Here is a 27,332-nt window from a genome sequence, read left to right as displayed (position 1 = left end):
ATTGTCCTTCCTTAAATAGGCTAGGGGAGTGGCCAATTAGTCCCAAGCCTTACTCTCGAGGAGACCTCCTCCTGAGGAGCCACTCCCGCCTTTTAACAGCTCTGCGCGCTCGTGCATCGAGAAGAGTGTCAGGGTGGCAATTAATCCCATTCTGCTTTTAGGTAATTGCACCTTTATTAGGGAATGGATCGTGGCCTTTCCTTGCAAGTATACCTTAGGAAAATAAACCCAAGATATATTCTAATAAACACATTTTATTATAATAAAATATATAAATATAAATATAATCTTCAAGGAGAATAATAGATTATTTCTCTCTGTGTGTGGGAGGAAAAATGCTCAGAAGTTTGTGAAAACTTTGGCCTTGCACCAAGCGTTTCAAATTCAGAAGGTTCTGGGAGGACTGTTTGAGAGCATGCATATTCAGAAGGAGACGTCACTGACCTTAATTTCAGCACGTTGCCTTCAAAAGCAGCTTTTTTGTTATCTTCCTCCTGAAGCTTTGTAAGAGCATTTCATCCATTTCTTCTACTCCCACGGCTCCCTCTAGCCAGGTGGCTGAGGCGAGTGGCCAGAAATTTGAAAACCTCTTTTCTGCCTCTTCTTCATAGGAGAGGTTTAAATCATTAATAGAGAATGTTCTGAGTTTCATTTTTCATTTTTTCCTCTTGTTCGGCATATTTGCAAAAAATAATTAGCGTACCTCAGTAGCTAAAAACTAATTGCCTATGCGCTTATCATCAAAAGTAACAAGCAAGGAAAAACCCATAAATCAACCATCCTCTGCTACCAAGTGTCAGGGTGGCAATCCCATTCTGCTTTTGGGTAATTGCACCTTGATTAGAGAATGGATCGTGGCCTTTCCTTGTAAGTATACCTTAAGAAAATAAACCCGAGATATATTCTAATAAACACATTTTATTATAAAGAAAGTAAAAGCATCTTACTAGTTAATTAATTACATCTTGGCAGCGTTCCTGCCGGACCTCTTGGCAGGCGAACAAAGAAAGTTAGAAGAAAGTGAAAGAATGTGAAAGAAGGAATGTGGACATGCGCAGTGGCATGCAGAGATAAGGAGCTCTGCATCTACCGTAAGTCTTAGAATGGGAGCACAGCTGGCAAATACAAAAAAATGCAGTGGCAATCCCCTTCTTTGCCAGTTGAGCGGACATCAAGTACATCATCAAATAAGGCACATCTTCTTACGCAGATACTCGTGTTGAGCTGCTGGAAGCGGTTTGTTGAGCATATCAGCAATTTGATCATGTGTAGATACATACTGCAATTTAACAAAACCTTTTTTCACTAATTGTTTTATGTTTTGATAACGGATGTCAATGTGTCTGGAACTAGAACCTGTGAAATGTGATTCAGAAATATAAACCACTGATTCATTGTTTTCCATCACGGTAATCGGTCTGATCGGACGTGTCCAGATATCTGTGACCAAAGCATCAAACCATGTTAGAGAATTACATGCATCTAAAACACAAGCATATTCAGCTTTGGTAGATGAACAAGAAACAAAATTCTGTTTACGCACTTGCCAGTAAACAGGACATCCATTTAAGAACATCATATAACCTGAAGTACTTTTACATGATTTCTTATCACTCGCCCAATCAGAATCTGCATAACAACATAATTCTGCATAATCAGTATGTGTTGGTTCTAACAATAACTTCATATGTTTAGTGTGTTTTAGGTATTTCAATAATTTCTTAATACATGTCCAATGAAACTGTTTTGCCTTACCTACGTGTCGAGATAAGAGATTAACACTAAGTGCAATGTCAGGTCTGGTCCAACTACTAATGTACAACAGTGACCCAATAACTGAACGATAAAGTGTTTGATCCTCGAATTCAGGACTTGCTTCATGTGTCAAGTTGTGAAAATCTGTTTGCATGGGGGTCTTTGTTGTGTTAGCATCCTTCATGTTGCAATGATGCAAAATTTGGTCAATTTTATCCTCTTGTGAAAGACTAAACCCCTTCTGTGTTTTTTCAATCTGAACACCTAAATAAGTGCTAATATGACCCAATGATTTCAATGTGAAATACTCTGCAAAGCTTTGGCAAAAATTTCACTCATTTTCTTATTTAGACCAATATAAACAATATCATCAACATAAACAAGAACTATCTCATATGTACTGTTAGATCTTTTTGTGAACATGCACAAACTCATCAGTTTTGGACTTAATAAAGCCCATTGAATTTAGTTTGTCAGTAAGACATAAGTACCACATTAAACCAGACTGTTTCAGACCATAAAGACTTTTTTGTAGAAACCAGGTATCCCCTTCTTGCTTTCGGAACCCTGGAGGACCTTTCATGTAGATCTCTTCATCTAGGTCAGCATGTAGATAAGCCATGTCAACATCGAACTGGAAAGCTTCTAAACCAAGAATAGTTGCTGTTGCTAAAGCAATTTTTACACTCTCAGTTCGGACTGTCGGTGAGTAGGTATTTGTGTAGTCCTCAGGATAACGTTGAGCGAAACCCTGAGCTACAAGTCTGGCCTTGAACAATGACTCACCATTTGGTTTCTTTTTGATTCTGTAGATCCATCAAGTGCCAATGACCCTTTTGTTTGCTGGAGATTTTGCAGGAGTAAATACCTTAAGTTTCTTTAGACTGTCCATTTCAACCTGCATTGCCTCATACCACTTGTCTTGCTCTGAATCAGGAAGATATTTGATTTGTGTGAAATTATCAGGTGGAAGTGTAACATTGCAAATCAAAGGCAAGGGTGCCTTTGTCAGTTGCCAAGAATATCATTGTGGAGGGATTCCCTTTGTGACCCTCTTGGAACGTCTCGGAACAACTGTCCATTCTTCTTCTGCTTCGTCCTCATCCTCACATTTGTCGCTAGCGTTAGCATCCGCGGCTTGCGAAGATGGAACATCAGGTTGAGAAGAACCAGTGGAATCTTGATCATCAATCTGCGCAGCATCAGCAGTATCATCTCTAGGAAAATAAACTCCAGGATCATTGGAATGAATCCTGGACCAGTCAACATCTTACTCAAAATTAGCAGATTGGGAAATCACAATTACATGTTTAGAGTCAATAAATTTGCTCCATTTTGAGTTATCATCAATACCCATAAATCTCAGTCTCTTTTTTGCTGGACCTCCTTTTCTTCTTTGAGCTAAGGAAATGTTCACCATAGCATATGAACCAAAAATATGGATGTTTTTGAGATCGGGCTTGTAGCCATACAACATAAAGAAAGGAGTCTGATTTATTACACTGCTCCAAGTACTGTTGACAATGTAATTTGCATATTTGATAGCTTCACCCCAGTATGGCATACTAAGGTTGGCGTCTTTTAGAAGACAACGCATCATGGTTTGCAGGACCCCTTGTCATCTCTCTACGACTCTGTTATGAGCCGGTGTGTAAGGAGCCGACGTCTGATGAAGAATTCCATTCTTACGCATCCAGTCCTGGAAACGCTCAGACATGAATTCAGCACCACAATCACTGGCGATGCGAACTTGGTGTTGGGTAGAAACAAGAGCTGCAAAGTCTTTAAAGATCTGAAAAGTCTCAGATTTTTCTTTCATAGGATATACATATCCATATCTAGAATAATTATCAACAATTGTTAGAAAATATTTTCTACCACCAAGTGTTGGCGGAAAAGGACCAACTATGTCAGTGTGAACCAAATCAAAAATGCATGTTGACAGGTGTGTAGCACGTTTGGGAACAGCTGCTGCTTTGGATTTGGCTTTCTTGCAGACAGCACAATCCAAAAACACCTTACACCCCTTTAGATCCAAACCTTTTGTGAACTCCGGCATCTTCCTAAGAACACGGAAACTGGCATGCCCCAATCTTCTATGCCATTTATGGATACATCTAGAATGCAAAGGTTTACCAGTTAGTGAATTCTCAACATTAACAGTTTTATGAGGAACCTCGGGCTTGCTCTGAGCAACCTGTTTCCTAATTTTCATTTTGTTGGCTTTAGGAGCCTTTGGAGTAGCAACAGGATCTCTCACTGGAGCATCTCTCTCTGGGCCTGTGCTCTCCTCTTTTGGAGTTTGTGTCAGGTTTCGATGCTATCTCAAAATAAATGAACTTCCAAACTGCCAATCTTTAAGGACATTTTCTCTTTATTCGAGCACAGCAACCTGATCCTGACTCATCGCGGTCAGTACTGACCTTTGCCCCCCAATCCCTCCCTTTCCGATCCCCAATTCTCTGCTTCTCATTGGCTATCTTCCAAGTCACTTTCCTGATTCCTTTCTTCATCAGGTCACAGGAATGTCTCCTCCCTCCCCATCTCCGAGGAGACCGAATCTTCAAAGGGATTTAGCAGGCAAGGCAAAAGTTCATGCTTCTCCTCCCTTTTCTATGTCAGTTCTGAGATGCTGACATCTTGTATACTTGCCTGTGTTTGTGATTTAGGCTTTGGCTTTAAGTAATAAACACCACCAATTGTTTCAGCAACAATATCTCCATTTTTAACTATGTAACTTGCTTTTTCAAAGTGGTGAACCTGGAACTTTAATGCTCTAGACAAGTGACTCTGACTAAGCAAATTACTAGTTGCTGTTAGTATATAATAAGCATCAGGAATGAATGCATCGAGCCCTTCAACATAAACAGTTCCTTTTCCTTTGACCTGACAAAGATGATTTGAAAAAGAATAAAGTTCACGTAGTTCAGGTTCAGGTTCGTGCATCTCTGTAAAAAGTTCCTTTCTTTAAGTAACATGCAACACGGCACCACTGTCCAAAGTCCACAGGAGTCGTCTGTCGTACTCTGGTTGAGGTTGTGGATCGTTGGTTAAAGCCAATGTGGCGAGTGGAGCTTCTGGATCATACCTGGGACCACGAAGACCTTGTCTTCTGCCTCTGCCTCTGCTTCTGCCTCCTCTGGAATCTGTTCCTCTGGGCTGGTACGAGACGGGAGCTGGAACTTGTTGGGGACAATCGGGCATGTCCCACACGATTACAGATGTAGGATCTTGGCATCCTTGGAACGTAGGCTCTTCCTCGGAAGGGATGCCTCGCCGGAGCTCTTGATGCAGGTGGTCCTCTCAAAAGTGGAGTGGCTAACATGAGTGCTTCTTCTTCAATTAAAAGTCTGAATATATGATCCACTGTGCGTTGAGCAATAGGTACTAGATTAATCTTTGTAATGGCATCTTTCCATTCATAATTCAATGAGTTAATAATAATGCTGATCATCTGAATATCATCAATAAGATAGCCTCTTTCTCTCAATTCTCTTCTGATTCCTTTCAGTTTGGTTAAATGTCCTCCAATTTGTTCACCAGGTTTCAATCTCGAACCATGGAACTCAGACATGAGCAAACATGAAGATTCAATTGAAACGGGCCTGTAGCAATTTTCCAATTGGACCCAAATTTGTTGGGCTGTTGCATCAGGCGGAAAGGTGACCTGCAGTTCAGTATCCATGGACATCAATAATGTTGTGCAAGCTTTAGTCTCTAAGTCTCTTATTTCATGAGTCCATGGCTGAGCAGGAGGATTAAAAACCATACAGTGAGTACCTTCTCTGTGAAGTAACAATCCAATCTCACTGACCCAGGCCTTATAATTCTGTCCTGACATCTTTAATTTCGACTCACCAGCTAGTGGAGCAACAGAAAATGCCTGGTGAGGAACATGCATTTGGTATGCTGGCTGTGCTGGTAAAAATACCTGTGGTATTTGCTGTGCTTGTTGTGGACCAACGAATGGTCCTGGTTATGCTGCTGGAGGCATTTGTGCATGCACTTGTGGCTGCTGTATAGGAATTTGCTGTGCTCCAGCTGCCATTTATGCTTGAGCTTGGAGCTGTTGCATTTGAGCTGCAATATTAACATGGCCTGCTGGAGACACAGTCATTTATCTTTGCTGCATTAAGCGTTGTTGTGTTCCATCTAAAAGGACACCAGCATCACCAGGGGGTGCTGAAGATTGGGCCTGTGGAGACACTTGTTGCATATCTGAGTATCTGAGTGAATTAAGGACATCTCTGATAAAGTCTGCTGCAACAATTGTAATTGCTCTCTCAAATTGCGATGCATTTCAGCTTTCTCTAGTAAATTACTTTTGCCAGCAGATGGTGCTGCACCTTTAGTTTCGGGCAGCTCATATAATTTTTCTGCCTTCGTGGCATGTGTAATTTGAGGAGACACCAGATCACGAGGCAAATGTGACGTGAGTACAGCTCTCTGTTCTGATTTGCCTGACACAATATCCTCTAGGGGGTGTGTCTTTAGCTCTGAAGAAGAAGCTAAGATGGCAGTTTCAGGAATTTTAAAAGCACGAGACTCTCTCTTATCTGCCTCAAGCATAGATAAAGCCATTTTTGCCTGGGATAGCTCACGTTCAAAAAATTTTATATGGTCATGATAGCCTTTTATAGTTTGCTCATCCAGGGTGAGCTCAGACCTTCGAGGAGAATAATAGATTATTTCTCTTTGTGTGTGGGAGGAAAAATGCTCAGAAGTTTGTGAAAACTTTGGCCTTGCACCAAGCGTTTCAAATTCAGAAGGTTCTGGGAGGACTGTTTGAGAGCATGCATATTCAGAAGGAGACGTCACTGACCTTAATTGCAGCACGTTGCCTTCAAAAGCAGCTTTTCTGTTATCTTCCTCCTGAAGCCTTTGTAAGAGCATTTCGTCCATTTCTTCTACTCCCACAACTCCCTCTAGCCGGGTGGCTGAGGCGAGTGGCCAGAAATTTGAAAACCTCCTTTCTGCCTCTTCTTCATAGGAGAGGTTTAAATCATTAATAGAGAATGCTCTGAGTTTCATTTTTCCTTTTTTCCTCTTGTTCAGCATATTTGCAAAAAATAATTAGCGTACCTCAGTAGCTAAAAACTAATTGCCTATGCGCTTATCATCAAAAGTAACAAGCAAAGAAAAAGCCATAAATCAACCATCCTCTGCTACCAGGTGTCAGGGTGGCAATTAATCCCATTCTGCTTTTGGGTAATTGCACCTTGATTAGAGAATGGATCATGGCCTTTCCTTGCAAGTATACCTTAAGAAAATAAACCCGAGATATATTCTAATAAACACATTTTATTATAAAGAAAGTAAAAACATTTTACTAGCTAATTAATTACATCTTGGCAGCGTTCCTGCCGGACCTCTTGGCAGGCGACAAAGAAAGTTAGAAGAAAGTGAAAGAATTTGAAAGAAGGAATGTGGACATGCACAGTGGAATGCAGAGGTAAGGAGCTCTGCATCAACCGTAAATCTTAGAATGGGAGCACAGCTGGCAAATACAAAAAAACGTAGTGACAAAGAGGCTCCTCCTCTTCTTCCTCTTCATTTATGGGAGCTTCTGGAGGTTCTGAAGGCCCTGGCTGAATCCCTGCCTCTGACACCACATCTTCTCCAGCCTCCTCATTGTCTGACTCAAGCACCAGCTGCACAGACTGCTGGTGCAGCACCACACCAGCCTCTTCGCTGTCAGAATCAGTTACTAACTGCACAGGCCGCTGATGGGCCACAACAAATGCTTTGAAACATCAACACAATTTCTTTTGAAATCTCACCCATTTCCCCTTGAAGGAGCATCTGTCTTATTTTGGTAAGTCCTGCCTCAATAGTCCCTACTTTTGGTAAGTCCCTACTCAATAGTCCAAAAACAATATATTCAGGTCCAGTGTTGCTCCACAGAAAGTTCAATAATCATAGTTCTTTATATTCCAGGATTATTTAGTCAGTTCCATTTAGATAGTCCAGGAAGCTTTCCAAAAATCAGAAGTCACTTTACTTTACTTAAAGGTCTTCCTTATTCTCACAATAGAGTCTAGTAATCATAAAGTAGATAGTTAGAGAACAGTGAGTATCATCAGTGTCCTCCAGATTGATGTTGTTTATTTCTCTTATCTGAAATTTTGCAGTCTTGTAGAGGTATGGTATATCTTCCATTCACCAGTAGATGGTACCCTCAGCTTAAGTTTCAGTATTGTTTTGAGTCTGACAAATTGATTAATCCAAATTTAATTCAATTTATGGGAGCAAAGTCAGCTATTCAAGTAGATAGTGCCAGCATTTTATAATGCCTTTCCAGAACAACGTCTACCCAGTTAAAAGTCCAATTTTCTATTTTTAAAAGGTCTTTAGCTTTTTTCTCCTTAGTTCCTTTCTGTCGGGTCTAGGATTTTTCTCTCTATGGTTATTCACCACTTTAAGAAATAGTTCTAAGGGTCTCTTTCTGGATTTTCTTTTTTTTTTTCCCTTTTAATGTTAGGGTCTAAATAAAAAAGGAATCTTCTCACCCAGCTCCAGTCACTCTTCATCTACACTGCTCCTGCACATTCCCCTTTGTTGCCTTGGCTGTTCCAGCTTCATGGCAGCCATGATGGCTGCCTCTTCTTGTCGTTGATGAGAGGGAAGAAGTCTTGGATTTTTGCTGGGAGTTGCTGCTCTCCGTGACCTTCAGGGCGCCCCTCTTTATTCCACCACCCCTTTAGCTCCTTTCGGAGCCCTCAACAGGGAGAACTCGGCATCGGAGTGCGGAGACCTGCTCCTCACATCCTATCTTGCCGTGATGTCAGCTGGAAGTCTGCAAAAATGTAATGCATTCAAAACTTTTGTAAAAATCAGATATAGAATATATCATAAAGAAAAAGTACCATAGTCTATTGAATGTCTTTGTTCTCGCTTAGTAACCTTAATTATTACAGCTGTGGATTCCTTATCTGGCAGCAGAATCAATAACCACAAAATCCATTTTAAGGTAAACAACTGTTACATCTTCTTGTAAATGATTCTTCATTGTTTTCAACATTGGCAGTCTCTAATTCTAGTTCAAAACTTTTACAATATCAGCTCTTGAGAATGAAAAAAGGTATTATTTATATTTATATTCAGGCTCTCTTCAACAAAATTCAAAACATTTCGTATGAGGTGTGGGGAGGAATCCAATTTAAGGATCCAGACCTTTTTTGTTGCTGTAACAGATTCTTTAAAGTAATATCCACTCCAATGAGAAATTAATAGAAAGAAGAATAGAAAGAAGAATTGTAGTTCATGTTATTCCAAACCAATATCTTTGAAATATTCCAAACTTGAAATCTCCGGTTAAAGTGACTAAACATATTGGGTATGGGTTATAGGACTTTTTTCCAGGCCATTGCAGGGTACTCAGTTGAGAAAACGTAATAGGTCAACCTGGAGTTAATTCCTGTCTTTCCCATGAATTCAGAAATGTTATTTTGTAAATGCTATAAACTGCTATTTTTTTTCCATTTCATTCACATAAACCCACCTTACAATATAGAAGTAATAGAGATCACAGTGTAATCCTATTATATATTTTACAAATTAGTCAATATTGTTTATTTGTTTATTTGTTTTTTGAATTCATACCTTCCCTTTCCATCTGTTTGATTGTCAAGTTAATTTACAATAATCAATGAAAATGTATTTTGCAATGAAGAGCAATTCCTAGATGTTTACAGTCAGATGAAATTACAGTCAGAAAATCAGCACTACAACATCATAATAAAGTACAATCATCTTAACAATGAAATCAATAAACATTTATGCAAATTCCAGTGTAGTAACTGTAACACTACATTTCAAAGGCCTTAGATGTTCTGTTTTAACAGCCTTCTAAATGATATCCAACTAGATACCAGATGAATCTTTTGGGATAAGATGTACCATGATAAAAAACTATCTCTATGTCCCATCCATCTTTTTTTTTTTTTGAAAAAAGTTTTTTTTTTTAAACACAAACATAAAACACAACTTTTCCAAAACGAAGCATTGATCCGGTCACAAATTAGTACTAATCACTAACAAATCTTAACTTCCAATTAACACAACTTAATATTTTACTCAGTTATTTCCCTAAATTCTATCAATTTAACTATGCCGTTACCCCAAAACCCGTTACTTAAATCGTAGATCCTAACCAAATATGATTCCGTTTTTCTCTTCCTTTTTGCTTAGATGGATATATTTTAACAATATAAATCATTACAGTTATTGTAAACATTTAAAAAATATTTTAACTGTTACTCCCAAAATAATCATCTTCATTACATTACTATTAATCCCAATACAATCATTTATTTTTACTGTTCCCAACATAATCATTTTTATTTTTTGGCTGCTAGTTCCAACATAATCATTTTATTTTACTGTTGAACCAGGGGTGGGTTCTAAAATTTTTTACTACCGGTTCTGTGGGCATGGCTTGGAGGTCATGTGACTGGGTGGGCATGGCTAGCTGGTCATGTGACCGGGTGGCCATGGCTATGTGTATAGGGACTACTCAGAGGGCTGAAAAAAGTCATTTTCTGACTTCCTCGCACTTTTGATTGGTCCTCACACTTATGACCATCCTCACATTTATGCCCGTGCAGCATTCTTAACAACCATGTCACTCATTTCACAACTACTGCTCTTCACCATGATGACAAGATAGGGCAAAAAACATAAAATGTGAGGACAGTCTTAAGTTTGAGGACTGGTCAAAAGTGCGAGGACCAGTCAAAAATAACTTTTTCAGTCCTCTGAATAGTCCATATGCACAAAAGGATACAGCAATAGAGAGGGATGAAGGAAGGAGAAGACAGATGGAAGAAGGAAGGAGAGAGAGGGAAGGAAGAGAAGGGAGGAAGGAAGGGAAGGGAAATTAAGAATAGGAGTGAGGGTAAGAGAGAGAGGAAGAGAGAAGGAGAAAGGAGGAGGAAGTAGGGAGGAGAAGAAGAGGGGGGGAAAGAAAGTAAGAAGGAAAGAAAAGAGAGAGGTGGTAGGTTTGAGGAGAAAGATTGCTGTACAATAAAAAAGATGAAAGGGAAGAAAACCAACCCCAAACATATATAAAGATATTAAGATAAAGAATGAATTGTTAAACTTTAAAGAATAAAAGAGAACAAATATGAATAAATAGCAATAATTAGAAACACACAAACAAACATACAATGTATTTTCTTGGAACAGAGTATTTGGCCGGTTCAAAAATTTAAACAGTGTTTAGTCATTTCAATTAAATTTACAATTTCTATATTTCCTTTTCGCCATATTTATTCCTCATCTTTTTTTTAAAAAAACCAATATTACCCTTCATCCTCATCTCTAATCTTAATCAAATTCAATTTTCCCCTTCTATTCTATATTATACCCCTTCGCATTGTCATCTATTTTTATATCCATCCTTATATTGGTTAATTATGTAATATTACAGTTGTTTAATACAAATTCAATATTTTAATATAAATCAATTAGTTATATAATTATTTTTTTTGTATATTCATCAATATGAACATGAATATTCCGATTATTTCCATGCAATCCAATTTCTTACAAATCAATTAATTATATTTACCAATAATAATAAACCAAATAATTTCCCCCATATATTCCTCCAAACCACAACTTAACCATTTCTGCTTTCAACACAATATACAATTAATAGTATCTCAATTATTACAATTTCCTAGTTAAATAGAGCTTTTTTTCTTTTGTGTTTTAAAATCTTGAACTCTCCTCTTTTGCCCTAAATTTTCCATTGTTTGCACCTACCTTTTTTAGTGAGGAAAAAGAAAAGAAATCTGCCTCTGCCTAATTTTCCAAGATAACAGCCAACACCCTGCTTTACTTTCAGTTTCGTTTTCAACTTGATTTGCATAAGGAGAAAAAAAAATTGCTTCAGCAATTTAGCTCTTTGCAGCCGAGCCCTGTGCAAAACAGCTGAGAGCAAATCAGTTGAGAGTCGGGAGGCAGTTCTAATCAATGGGCTAATTAGCCTATGCTGAAGCTGAAAGGAGTTGTTTTTTTCTTGCTGTTTGCTTGCAAGGAGGTAACTGCTGCGAGGCATAGGCCAAAGGGTGGGGGCCACCCTCCTTGCCACTTAGTGCCCCCCTGTTGCCCCCTTTTGCCTCTAGCGCCCCTCTGCCGGCCCCTTGCCTCTTACTGCCCCCTAAGGCATCCCACCGCCCCCCAGGGGGCGGTACCACCCACTTTGGGAACCACTGGCTTAACTACTTAACTACTTAACAACCGGTTCTACTGAAGTAGAATCCTACCACTGGGTCTACCCATTTATTTTTGCAGGCACTGGTCTACTCATTTGTTTTCTTTTTACACTGATCAGCTGTAGGGCGGCCCTTTGAAGCCCTGCGGCAAGAGTTTAAACAGTTTTTTTCCCTCTAGCCATCAGCTGGGATTCAGGAGGCAGCAATAGATTGGGAGTGGGGCCAAATAAAAGGTAAGAATAACGCGGGAGTGGGGGTGCGGAGCGGCAGATCCGGTTCGATGATGTCATATCGTCACCACTACCGGCTCGGCCGAACTGGGTGGAACCCACCACTGTTGAACTCAGCATTATCATCTTTATTTCTGTTGTTAAATCCAATTTATACATTTTATTTTTACTGTTAATCTCAACATACTCCTCCCTATTTTTGCTGTCCTACCCAGCATAATAATTTTTATTCTGTTAATCCCAGCATAGTCATTTTATTTTTACTATTAAACCTAACATCTTTATCTTTGTTGTTAAACCCAACATAATCATTTCATTTTGCTGTTACTCCCAGCAAAATCCTCTTTATTTTGTTGTCCTACCTAACATAATCATTTTTGTTTTTTGGCTGTTAAACACAGCATAATCATTTTTGTTTTTTGGCTGTTAAATACAGCATAATCATTTTTGTTTTTTGGCTGTTAAACACAGCAAGGGCGGTGACACAAAACATAGTTTGCTTACAGTTCTCTTCAGTCACACACAGTCCCTCTTCAGGAGATCAATCATCAAATAGCAGGAGCAGGAGCTCCCAGGTTTTCTATCTACTTTTATGGCTGCCTGATAATAGCACAGCCAATCTTTCTTCTTATATCATTTAAAGTCACAAACATAGTTTTTCTATATATTACCTACCCAACCATAGGATAAATATCCAACATTCTCCCCTTTGAGTAGCTTAATATATTTACAATCTCAAACCATATTGTTCACATGTATCTTTATGTTTCCTACTTCCTTGTGCCTTCGTGAAATGATCAGCCACATTGTCTTCCGATGCACAATATACAAGTTCTATCATCTTGTTCATTATACACTTTCTTACATTTAGATACCAAAGATCTATATGCTTCGTTCTAATTTTCACAGCTATATTCATCGCCATTTGAATCGCTGCCTGATTATCTGATTATCGTATACTGTTATAGGATCTCTTATATTTATTCCTATATCTAGCATCAGTTGCTTAATACTAATCAGATCAGTACATAATAAAAATAAACAAGAAAATTCTGCCTCCATTGTAGACATACTCAAATGCTTCTGTCTAATTGAACGCCACCATATCAAAGACTTTCCCAGAAATATAGTGATTCCTGAGGTTGATTTCCTTGTATTCACATCTGTTGCGAAACTAGCATCCGCATAAGCAATTACGGGTAAATCTTCTGATGGTTGTAGATATAATGCATGATGCATGGTATATTTCAAATACCTTAGGATACGTTTTGCTCCCTGCCAGTGTCTTTCTGTAGGTTCCTTGTTAAACCTAGTCGATTGGTTAATACTATAAGAAATATCAGGGCTAGACCAATTGCTGATATATGATAAGCTGCCAACCAGTGATTGGTAAATAGCTTTATCAAACAACGAACTGTTTACATCAGTGTTACAATAGTCTTGACCCATAGGTGTCTTTGATGGTTTACATAACTCCATCCTAAATTGTTTTAATAAATTATTGATTTTATCAGTTTGGGATAATTTAAATCCTCCCCTGGTTTTTTCAATTTGTAAACCCAGGTTTTGTTGTATCTCCCCTAGATTTTTTAATTCTGAAATGAGATTTTAATTGATCAACAATCCTGCTGGTCTCTTGTTCATTTTCTGTAATCAAAGCTATGTCATCAGTAAAAAGAAGTAATAATGACACTTTACCATCCCTCTCCATTCTAAATAAACATGGATCTGCTAATCCTGCTTTGAATTCAGTCTTCATGTAGGTGCATGTAGGTATGCAGTCTCTACATCCAAATGATTAACTATATATTTATATTTAACTGCCCATACCAACGCTGCTCTTAGTGTAATGGCTGTTAAACTTGGAGCAAATACCTCATCATAATCTTCAGGAGATTGATTAAATCCTTGAACTACCAGCCTAGCCTTATATATTGGTTCACCCTTTATACCAGTCTTTAATTTATATATCCACTTACTACTGAGTATAGTTCTACCTTGTGGTATTTTTACAGTTTCATACACATTTAAATTCTGCAAAGATTTTAGTTCTTTAGTCATCGCAGATCTCCACACTTCCTGGTCTTCAGGTGGAAACGTGGTTAACTCATTATATGTTGTAGGTATTTTGTTTATTTTATAGACCATTGTTGCCTGATACCTATCAGGTGGTCTTGTTACTCTATTCGACCTTCTTGGAAGATCAGGACTTACAGATGGTCTCTCCGCCTTCACCTGTTCCTGTACTATGTCCTCCTCTACCTCTTTGTTCTGGATTTCTGGCATTTCATTAGTAGCTTCAGTCTGAGTTTCAGTGATAACCTCATTCTCAGTCCCCAATTTATTCCACCCTACATGCTCCATAAACTTTGCATTCGCACTATTAACTACCGTTGTTGTTCCTTTTAGCCAAAATCTGTATGACCTGTGATTTGAATTATAGCCAACAAATATTAATTGTTGTGCCCTACTCTGGCCCTTACGTCTTAACTGTGTTAGAATATGTACCCATGCAGGTGAGCCGAATGTGTGAATGTAACTCAAATCCGGCTTCTTTCCATGCCATACAGTATAGGGAATTTTCTTAGTGATTGTATTTATGACATTGTTCAAGAGTGTATTTGCACACATTATGGCTTCTCCCCATAGACTGGCCGGTAAACCTGCATCAGCTAACATTGTTCTCACCATTGCTTGTAAAGTTTGTCCTCTCCTTTCAACATATGAGTTATGTTGTGGTCTATATGGAGCTGAACATTTATGTTTTATATCAGCATTGTCCAACATTGATTTAAACCTCGTGTTTACAAACTCAATACCGTTATCAGTTACAATGGTAACTATTTTTGCATTGTTTTTCTCTCAACAAACTTGATCCACTGACTTATCTATCTTCATTGGCCAAAGTTAGTTCTTGCTGTGTGAGGACTTCAAATGATGTTACTACGTCGTTGTAGCTCTCATCCAGCAATGATAACAGTATATAAACCTGTTGCTGCTCAGAAAAAACCACCTCCTTCTGATGTAGCTCTCAAAAAACACCTTTCATGTAATTCAGGTGTGTTAACATGGCATTTGGTGGACCAGGATTTGTAGTTGGTGTCATCCAGCCGGGTAACCAGCGATAAATTTGGAGCTTGACCTTGTGCCATCCTCACCAGGATATGAAATATATCAGAACGCCTGGAGGAGTAATGTGTGTCGCAACTCCCTTATTGCTGTAACCGGTACATACAAACTGGGCCCATAACCAGTGTTGAGGGTAAAAATTCCCTCTGCATAGTAGGCAACAGACTGGACAGCAAAGAGATACGTTGCTGGTTAAACACACAGATACTCACAGACTCTGAACGGTGAAAAAAAAACCATTCTTTACTCTTAGTGAAAAAACAAACTTGGTTTCTCAAAACAATGATAACACGTCTTCGAATAATCACTCTCCAACACAAAACATAGTTTGCTTACAGTTCTCTTCAGTCACACACAGTCCCTTTTCAGGAGATCAATCATCAAATAGCAGGAGCAGGAGCTCCCGGGCTTCCTGTCTAGTTTTATGGCTGCCTGATAATAGCACAGCCAATCATTCTTCTTATATCATTTAAAGTCACAAACATAGTTTTTCTATATATTACCTACCCAACCGTAGGATAAGTATCCAACAGCATTTTAATTTTTTTGGCTGTTAAACACAGCATATTCTTTTTTGTTTCTCGGCTGTTAATCACAGCATAATCATAGTTAGCTTTACTATTAATTCCAGCACCTCCTCTTTTTTGTTGTTTCCATCCATCTATACATTGCTTATTTCAGTTAATTGTATTTATCATTATCCTTTTTTATGACAATTTAACATTGAGACATGGTTCTTGCTTAAAACATAACTTTGTATATATTTAAAAATCTCTTTTAACATGCTTAATTTCTCTTATATTCTAATTTCCATCAATATTTCAATTTTATATATCTGTGTAATATTCTTCTCATATTCTTATACATCCATAATTATCTTATAAGAACCTCCTTTTTATTATTACTACCACCTATACATTATTTCATTTTTAATAACATTTTTTAATCTTCTTTTTTCTTTTTCCAGCTGTGTCTATCTCATTTCTTCACTTTTTTGCCTGCTAGCATATATTTCCTTCCATTTTCAAAGTCTTCAAATTTTATCCTCCATATGTCATATTAAATCTTTTTCTTATTTTTGATCCAGATAAAATACATAAAGTTCCCTTCTCTTAAGCCTGCGTTTCTGGTTTGGCATTGCGGCGAGACAGTCGGGGAAATAGTAGGTTCTGATGAGTGCTGCGAAAATCCCGGCTGCTGAACCGTTGCCGATGGGTCTTCGGACCGGAACCGTCCTGCAGGGACGGGGGAAAAGGAGGAACGGATGACCAAGAGGAACAGGCAAGTTCCTTGGAGGTCAGAGGGAACCCTCTGTGAGTCGACGGTGGGGGGAGGCAGCCATGGCGGCTGCTACGAAGCTGGGACAACCGGGCTAAGAGATGTGCAGGAGAAAAGTGGATAGAAAGAGAGCATTTTGAAGCTGGGTGAGTGACACCAACCAAGACTTGCAACAATGCTTAGAGCAATATTATTAACTAAAAGTCCCCTAGCCTTAAAACAGCGAACAACAAAAGGGCTATGGAAAGTTTAAAATGTAACTTTAAAGAGACAAAGACCCAAGAAACAACTAACCCAAGAATAGAACTAATGGAATTAAATATAGAGACATGGTGAAAAGACTGGATATTTAAAACTGGAACTGGATTTTTTTTTTTTTAAAGAAGATTTGATACTTTTAAAATCAAAGGACTGGACTGTTATATAATTGTAACAAAATGGATACTTGCATGACTAATGAAAAATGTGGATTGTAGAGGGACACCTTCTGGTCTAAAAAGGAACATTGTAGCTCGTCTTTGTTATGGAAAATTTTGAACTTTACAGATATCAGTCTTGGGATTTTGTGGAGGAGGTTTTTTTTTTCTTGTCTGCAGGCAGTTTGACTTTGGGGAAAAGAAAAGGAAACTACAATGGAACTCCTATTAATTGGAATAATAACAATTTTAAAAACTGGCGCAGAAACAAAAGAAGGATATAGCGTATGTCCCATCCATCTTTTGTTGATGGGACATAAATCAAACAACCATATAACCAAAATATAGCTTAAGACATAAATTAAATGAATATAAACAATTAAATTTAATTAAAACCTGTAGAAGAAATCTTCTATAATGTCTTAAATCCTGAGAGAATGAGGGGCAGATTTAGCTTCTTAGGAAACACATTCCAATCTGGTATGCAGGAAAGAAATTATAGTGGAGATCTTCAAATGGGCTTCTCCTGCTGATCTGTGATCAAGCCAGTGGTGGGTTGCTACCGGTTCTCCCCGGTTCTTGCGAACCGGTACTGGAAATTTTGAGTAGTTCGGAGAACCGGTAAATACCACCTCTGCCTGGCCCCACCCCCAATCTATTTGCTGCCTCCCGAGTCCCAGCTGACTGGCTAGAAGGAAAAAATCAGGGCTCACTTGATAAGAGAAAAAAAACAACAACACACCTAAGTTTTAAATTGAGAAGCCAAGAAGCCTCCCAACTGATTGGCTAGAACCAATCCACTCCTTGTAAACCACACGGTGGTGGTAGATTGGCAATTGAGACCAAGCTGCCTAAAAGCGGTTTCCGATGCTCTCAGTGGTGGCAGAGCGGCAAAAAACTGTTTAAACTCTTGCCTCGGTGCTTCAAAGGGCCGCCCTACAGCTGATCAGTGGTAAAAGGCAGTGTGTTGGTAAATCAATGCACTCCAAAAACAAATGGGTAGACCAGTACGGTTCTGCAAGCAGTTAAAAGCCTGGTAGACCAGTACTTCTGCTAAATTCTAAAGAATTGTTTGTCACATGATCATCAAACCACGCCCACATAATAAGCCATGCCCATGAACCGGTAGTAAAAATTTTTAGAGCCCACTCCTGGACCAAGCGGAATCATATAAGGATAGGCAGTCCTACAGATACACAAGAAATAACTTTGTGGCAAAAATGACACATTTTTTTAAAAAAATAGAGGGTCCAAATATTAATTTATCCATCCAAAATTAGCAGATTACAATGAGTCTTTCGCATCCATGCATGCCAAGAGCAAAAACCACAATGCCATTGATCAAAGAGAGCTTGAACACACTTGCATTTCAATAAAAAGACTCAGCTGAGAAAGAAATTACTTATAGTTAAAACTGATAAGAATGAAAAGCTACAGAAGGGAAATATAGGTATTATTACATATAAGATAGGAGCATAATAGGCATATTCCTTATTGGCAACATGGTAGTTTGATATACAAGTTTGCATGTCTAGCTGTTTTAAAAAGTTGTCCTGTCCTTACTTGCAGGTACAAACTGTAAAAACCATACAATAATGTGAATCTTGAATATCCTGTTTTTGATTAATCAGTGACTGAAGTTATACAGTAGGTTTCCCTTATAATGGTCCCTGGTATACAATTCTTATAAATTAGACAAATGGATATATAATAAAGAAATAGAAAAGTATCTTTAAAAATATGATGTTATCAAGTCACATAATTCAAATCGACTCTCCATAATACCAAAGTGGGAACTAAACTGTTTCATTTGCCAACCTATCAACACATCTTGAGAAATCCAATCTGTCAAACATATAATGCCAATTTCATGGGGAAAAATCAGTTCTACGAGCATCTAAGTTATCTTTCAAACATTATATATTACAAGTGAGACAGTTTATTAATATTTAGGTTATTCACAGTTTGATTTGTTTGCATGTTAGATAAAATAATGTTAACAGAGTTTCTCTGTTTTCTATAAATTTTGTATTAGTATTATTAATACAAGCATATATGAAAAGGCTTGACTGAAATATCAAATATTATTTGAAACATTTACAGTGTACAGAGGGATATAACCTTAACAGCTTATAGAAAGATCTTACATGTAGCTGATATTCAATGAACTAATATATTCCGATATTAAACTAAGCGATAGATTAATATATTCAGAATACAATTTATAATATTTACATTCAGAATGTTCCAAATTTAATTACTGATGTCTCAGACAGAGTTGGGAAAACCTATGTTTGATACCATGAAAAACTGCTGTCTATCAGTGGAGATCGCTATACTGGATGAATCATTAACTTATCTAACAATAAAATGCAGCTTCCTTTGCTCCAATGAATTACAAAAGGAGTGTAGATCCACAAGCAAAATGTGTAAGGAAGCAGACTCTTGTAGTGCTGGCTAACATTAATTTAAAAATGGCTTTTTCCCTTGAGATTGGCAATAAATTACTTTTCAATACAAACCTGCTTTTCTTTAAATGAGAAAAATCAAAACCAGCTAGTGAATTATGCAAATTTTGTACTTTAACCATATAACTTAGTAAATGTAAAAATTAAGCAAAATTTATACTAAACTATTTAATTAGACACCAAATAAATAATTTAAATAGCAGTCTTTTTTTCCTTCTGTGAAGTTGGAATAATCAGTCAACTTGTCAGATATGTCAGCATTTCATATGACAAAATTGGCACACATCCATTTCATAAACTGTCGCTCAACGTTTCTTATTCTTACTGTGGGGATTTGTGAAGGTCAATTCTGTAGTTCCTTAATTTATTCAGTGAATCCAAATACAATCACTTTAGCATTTGGCATGAGAAACCAGTTATAAGCCAGAACTGCAGACATTTTAGATGTCTATAATATGGACACCAATAGAATGAAACAGATGGCACCATCTGAAGACGCTATCTTTGGAATATTAAAGCTTTGTCAATCTTCAAATACAAGATTCAGTTTCAACCAGTTTCAGTTGTGAATGTTAGATGCACAAAAAAGAATGCATTTGTATCAGTATAAAGGATCTTTTTCTCCTTAATTCCTAATTTCTATATGCAGTGTTTTTGAAGTAGTCAGAAGGCCTGCAGATTTATAAAATGGGATTCCTAGGGTATTTGAGTGGCATAAAAGAACTTTTGAAAGACAGAATAATTAAAAAAGGTGGATGAAATCAAACCTTCCGGGATAGGGGGCTGGGAGGATATTCAGCTAAATGGAATACATAACAGTAACAGAGTTGGATGAGACCTTGGAGGTCATCTAGTCCAACGCAGGAGACCTATACTCCTGCTCATGCAGGAGATCTATACTAGGGATTCGAACTGCCGAACCGCCGATCTTTCTGATCGACAAACTCAGGGTCTTAGCCACTCTCTTTGCATAAAGTTGCAAAGTTACAGAAGCTTCCAGTAATGAGAAAATTTGTATGGATAGAATTTCTAATTCTATGCAAATAGCTTATACATTCTAAAACTCTTCTACATTCTGTGAATGCATGGAAGAAATGAAATGAAATGGCAGGAGTATGGATGAATGTGTGTGCATGAGCATGTGAGAAAGACAAATATATGTGTGTATATATATGTATATATGCACGTTATATATATGTGGGTGTGTGGGTGTATGGGTATGTACTCTGAGGTAACAAATTTTCAGCAGTTTTCTAAATAATAATGAAGATATTGGAGGAAGTCTGGTTCCAAAGCAGGAGAGATCCATCAGAGAATAATACAGATATTAGCAAAGTATTAGTACTTAGGGTTCCATTCCATTTTGGTTTACGGGAGCCAGATATCTGCTTTTGCTCAATGTAAGGAGAGGTCACACTACTTGCCACTTTAGCCTATGGAATTCTGCTTTTTCCTGTTTTGGAATACTGCAATTCAAATTTCCAGTATTTTCTGGTTGCATTCTAATAAGGAGACTGAGACACAATTATATATGTTCGTTATATCATTGCTACAACAACAAATCTAATATGGATTAAGAGTTTTACATATAGTATTGGCTATGGATACTATATGGATATAGTATTTTAAAATATATCTATTACTATATTAAAATATTTTAATTTTTATATTTTACATATATTTTACATTCTCTAAAGAGAATTATGTATAATAGCAATATCAATAGCACTTAGACTTATATACTGCTTCATGATGCTTTGCAGCCTTCTCCAAGCAATTTACAGAGTCAGCATATTGCTCCTGATAATCTAGTTCCTCGTTTTACCAACCTCGGAAGAATGGAAGGCTGAGTCAAACTTGAGCCAGTGAAACTCAAACTGCCAAACTGCTGGCAGTCGGCAGTCAGCAGAATTAGTCTGTAGTACTGCATTCTAACCACTACACCACCACAGCTCTGTTTACACATATAATTATGTATTATATACTTTATATGTATAAATTGTACCTTAAAAAAAAAAGTAAATAAAATTATAGATCATATATGAATAACTATATATGAAATTCAGCATATTTTAAATCCATTATAAAGTAAACTTGAATAAGTTATTATTCAGTTATTATTTCTTATTGTGTAAAAATAAGTTTTATAGTTGTGTCTTCCCAAAACAAGAGAAATGTGCAATTACAAGTGATCATATAAATAAACAGTTAACAAATGAGGACAAAGTTGTCCAACTAATATATAAAATGAAATCTCTTCTTTCAGTTGCACATTGAAAATATGTTGGCAGTCAGTTCAATTGACTGCCAACTGAAAGATTGGATGAACATGTTCAGATGTTCTGACTCACAATGTCCAGGTGGACATATAATATACAGTACTAATTGAAACTTCTGATCTGTCTTCAAAGACAGAGCACATTTAACATATTGTTGGAGTCTATTTTTGAGATATTAAATGCATACTAACCAGAATGGCAATTAAAAACAAAACAAAACAGGTCATATAGATCTGATTGCAGAGAATACAGCTACATGATCTTATAGAGAACATAAAGAAATATATTGGCAAAGTTAGACAATCATTTGACCAAATTCTGAAGTATTATCTGATGGTTAGAAGAAGTTGGACCCTCTAAAACAGTGGTTCTCAACCTTCCGAATGCCGCGACCCTTTAATACAGTTCCTCATGTTGTGGTGACCCCCAACCAGGGGTGGGTTCTAAATTTTTTTACTACCGGTTCTGTGGGCGTGGCTTATTTTGTGGGTGTGGCTTGGAGGTCATGTGACTGGATGGGCATGGCTAGCTGGTCATGTGACCGGGTGGCCATGGCTATGTGTATAGGGACTACTCAGAGGGCTGAAAAAAGTCATTTCTGACAGGTCTTCGCACTTTTGACTGGTCCTCACACTTATGACCATCCTCACATTTATGCCCATGCAGCTTTCTTAACAACCATGTCACTCATTTCACAACTGCTTCTCTTCACCATAGTGACAAGATAGGGCAAAAATGTAAAATGTGAGGACAGTCGTAAGTTCGAGATCTGGTCAAAAGTGCAAGGACCAGTCAAAAATAACTTTTTCAGCCCTCTGAGTAGTCCATATGCACAAAAGGACTACCCAGAGGGCTGAAAAAAGTGATTTCTGACAGGTCCTCACACTTTTGACCGGTCTTCGCACTTATGACTGGTCATCATTTATGCCCATTGTAGCATTCTTAACAACCATGTCACTCATTTCACAACTGCTTCTCTTCACCATGGTGACAAGATAGGGCAAAAATGTAAAATGTGAGGACAGTTGTAAGTTCGAGGATTGGTCAAAAGTGCGAGGACCAGTCAGAAATAACTGTTTCAGCCCTCTGAGTAGTCCATATGCATAAAAGGATACAGCAATAGAGAGGGATGAAGGAAGGGAAGGGAAATTAGAGTAGGAGTGAGGGTAAGAGAGGGAGGAAGAGAGGAGGAGAAGGAGAAAGGAAGAGGAAGTAGGGAGGAGAAGAAGAGGGGCAGGAAGAGAAAGGAAGAAGGAAAGAAAAGAGAGAGGTGGTAGGTTTGAGGAGAAAGATTGCTGTACAATAAAAAAGATGAAAGGAAAGAAAGCCAACCCCAAGCAAATATAAAGATATTAAGATAAAGAATGAATTGTTAAACTTTAAGGAATAAAAGAGAATAAATATGAATAAATAACAATAATTAGAAACACACATACAAACATACAATGTATTTTCTTTTGTAGGAAATAGCACCCACCCCTTTCCTGGAAGAGTGAAATATTTTAGGAAATATGAAAAAGGCAGAATATTATATTTCCCTGGGATAAGCATGTTTTGAAGCAGCTCCCATCTTCCTGTCCCCACCCTTTGTCAATGGGCCATTAAGGCCTGGGCCAGTCTATTCTACATAACAAAGATCTACCTCCTTCAGGCAGAGCCATAGTAGGAATTGCCCAAGATCCAATAAAGATAGGATTAGCCCTCTACCCATCTAGCAACAGAAACTCACCACATGTGACCTGGGAAGCACATGTGACCTCAGCCAGAAGGCTAGCTAAGACCCCCACCCCCTGGGAGTCTGACAACCAATCAGGATACTCTTTCGTGGCCCCAAGAAATGCAGAGCCAGAGAGAGCATAAAAACCAGAGGATTTACTGTATCTGCCCCTTTTCTGTTCAGGAACTCAAGCCATGTGATCCTGTCCACCATTAAACCATCTTTCCAAGCAGTCTCCGTGTTTCCAGTGTCTTTTTCCCCACTTGGAGCAGAACCTAGAAGGAGATTTCTTCCAACACTTTGAACAGAGTATTTGGCCGGTTCACAAATTTAAACAGTGTTCAGTCATTTCAATTAAATTTACAATTTCTATATTTCCTTTTTGCCATATTTATTCCTCATCTATTTTTGTAAAAAACCAATATTACCCTTCATCCTCATCTCTAATCTTAATCAAATTCAATTTTTCCCTTCTATTCTATATTATGCCCCTTCCCATTGTCATCTATTTTTATATCCATCCTCACATTGGTTAATTACTTCACGCCTGGACTACTGTAATGCTCTCTACATGGGGCTCCCCTTGAAGAGCACCCGGAGGCTCCAGCTGGTCCAGAATGCGGCCGCGCGGGTAGTTATGGGAGCAGCATGGTGCTCCCATGTGGCTCCCCTCCTGCGCGAACTGCACTGGCTCCCTGTGGTCTTCCGGGTGCGCTTCAAGGTCTTAGTTACCACCTTTAGAGCACTCCATGGCTTAGGACCGGGGTACTTACGAGACCGCCTTCTGCCACCAATAGCCTCTCACCGCCCAGTACGCTCCCATAGAGAGGGGCTTCTCAGGGTGCCGTCAGCCAAACAATGTCGACTGGCGGCTCCCAGGGGGAGAGCCTTTTCTGTGGGGGCACCCACCATCTGGAACGAGCTCCCCCCAGAGATACAGAAGATTCCGGATCTGCGCACTTTCCGCCGTGCCCTCAAAACATTCCTGTTTCAGCAGGCCGGCCTGGCCTAACTTTCCCTTTATATTGCTTTTTGATTTTATTTTAAACTGGGATGTCTTGAATTATCTAGGACCAGAATGTTTAGTATATTTTAATTGGTTTTTTTTTTATTATTATTAACGTTTGTATTACATGTATTTTTATCGTTCGCTGTTCACCGCCCTGAGTCCCTTAGGAATAGGGCGGTATATAAATTTAATAAATAAATAAATAAATAAATAAATTATGTAATATTACAGTTGTTTAATATAAATTCAACATTTTAATATAAATCAATTAGTTATATAACTACCTTTTTTGTATATTAATCAATATGAACATGAATATTCCAATCCAATTTCTTACAAATCAATTAATTATATTTACCAATAATAATAAACCAAATAATTTCCCCCATATATTCCTCCAAGCCACAACTTAACCATTTCTGCTTTCAACACAATATACAATTAATAGTATCTCAATTATTACAATTCCCTAGTTAAATAGAGCTTTTTTACTTTTGTGTTTTAAAATCTTGAACTCTCCTCTTTTCCCCTAAATTTCCCATTGTTTGCACCTACCTTTTTTGGTGAGGAAAAAGAAAAGAAATCTGCCTGCCTAATTTTCCAACTTGCAGCAACAGCAAAGCCAACAGCCTCTTTACTTCCAATTTCGTTTTTCAGCATAGCTAGGGGGAAAAAAATCTGCTCCAGGACTCTTTGCAAGCAAGCAGCAGAGCCCTGAGCAAAACAGCTGAGAGCAAATCAGCTGAGGGTCGGGAGCCGATCTAATCCAGGGCTAATTAGCCTATGCTGAAGCTCCGTGGGCCAATAAAATTACAAAAAAACACCAAACCATTTGTTAAATTGCTGGCTCGCCCGCCCCTCGCCCACCACTATTTATTGGCAATAAATAGTGGTGCGGAGGGGCGGGGCAAGCCAGCAATTTAACAAACGTTCGGCTGCACCACTGGCTATAGGGTGGCCCTTTGAAGCCCCGCGGCAAGAATTTAAACCGTTTTTTTCCCTCTAGCCATCAGCTGGGACTCAGGAGGCAGCAATAGATTGGGAGTGGGCGGGGTAAGCGAACGGCCGGCGATCCAACAGAGGCAGAGGGTGAGGGTGAGTGAAGGCAGGGGGGGGCGAGAGAGGGCTTTGGCGACCCCTGTGAAATGGCCGTTCGACCCCCAAAGGGGTCGCGATCCCCAGGTTGAGAACCGCTGCTCTAAAAGTACATTTCTTCAAATTATAGAAAATCCTCTCCCATTGTAGTCATGAATAGAAATGGGCTATTTCTGAACTACAGATTTAAACCAATCTATAGGCTGATTCATCCAGCATGTTAAATTCATGAGCAAGTCTTCTTCCATGTCTCTTCTACTATCATCTATCATTGAAGATGAAGACTTCCTGGGAATTTCCCTAGGTTACTCAAAATTAAGAGCTGCATTTGCAAATGTCCTAATTAGAGAACCTGACTCTGATACCAATTCCCTTAATATCATCTTCCATGTGGAAGGATTATTATTAGCTTGCAAATTCAGAAAGAACTGCATTAGTTGATTCTGCTTCTTGGATATTTGTAAGCAGAGCCATGCTGAGGAAAAGCTACTTCAAAGTGTTCCTGTTGTTTCTTTGAAGTTGATTTGTTTTAGGATTTGGATGATGTTATACAGGCTTCCAGCTGTTTTGCTCCATTCATTCATCATCCACATTCACATAGGAAGAACACATCTTTTTCCCTTATAAAAGAGGTTCCTGCTTATCTAATAAATAGGTTATAAGGTATATAACCTAAGGTATAAGAGAATATGTCACATGAATTGTTTTAACAATAGCCTTAATTTAATTTATTGTTGTAGGAAGTTGACACCCACCCCTTTCCTAGGGAATGAAATATTTTGGGAAATGTTAAAAAGGCAGAATATTATGTTTCCCTATATGAGAAATGGAGAAGCATGTTTTAAAGACAAAGCAGCTCCCACCTTCCTGCCCCCACCCTTTGTCAATGGGTCAGAGGCAGAAACTCAATCTTTCAATCCTTGAAATTCATTTGCAACACAATAGGATCCATCTAGGACAGAAACTCACCACACGGTACCTGGGAAGATTACATCAGCCAGCAAGGCTACCTAAGACCCCCACCCCCTGGGAGTCTGACAACCAATCAGGATCTCTTTCTGGGCCCCAGAAAGTTCAAAGCCAGAGAGAGCATAAAACCCGGGAACTCACTGTATCTCGGCCCCTTTTCTGTTCAGGAACTCAAACCATGTGATCCTGTCCACCATTAAACCATCTTTCCAAGCAGTCTCCATGTTTCCAGTGTCTTTTTCCCCACTTGGAGCTGGGGAAAGAATATTTCTTCCAACATTGTAATTAGTTGTATCTTTTTTTAAGTGATTCACCCAACTAATTTATAAACTATGAAAACTGGAACCAAAAGTTCACACGCAAACCAATTTCCAATTCGCATTTATACTCAGTTTTAGCACGACAAAATTGTCTATTTGCAGCTACAGCTTAATCATTGTATATAATGCGCTGACTTGCCTCAGAACATGATTAAAACTTTATGGCTGTTCAGAATATACTTTGTTAGAAAATTCTGTTTTTTTCTATTAAAATGGTAGCAGAGGATGGTTACAGAGCCATACAAATAAAATAAAATGTACAGTATACAGTCACCATGAATCTTGCTGCTTAATGGTTTCAACTGTCACAGGAAATCTCCTCAGAATAAAAGGAACCATAGATTATAATTATAGATGCAAACTAAACACTGCCATCTATTGGCTGAATAATTCTGTAGTTCTTGCAATACAAAATACATTCTAACATGTATTCCAACACCCCCACTC

The sequence above is a fragment of the Pantherophis guttatus genome, chromosome 4 (assembly GCF_059756535.1).
Source record: "Pantherophis guttatus breed Tessera chromosome 4, ASM5975653v1, whole genome shotgun sequence".
Taxonomy (NCBI): Eukaryota; Metazoa; Chordata; class Lepidosauria; order Squamata; family Colubridae; genus Pantherophis; species Pantherophis guttatus.
This window is presented reverse-complemented; position numbering follows the sequence as displayed.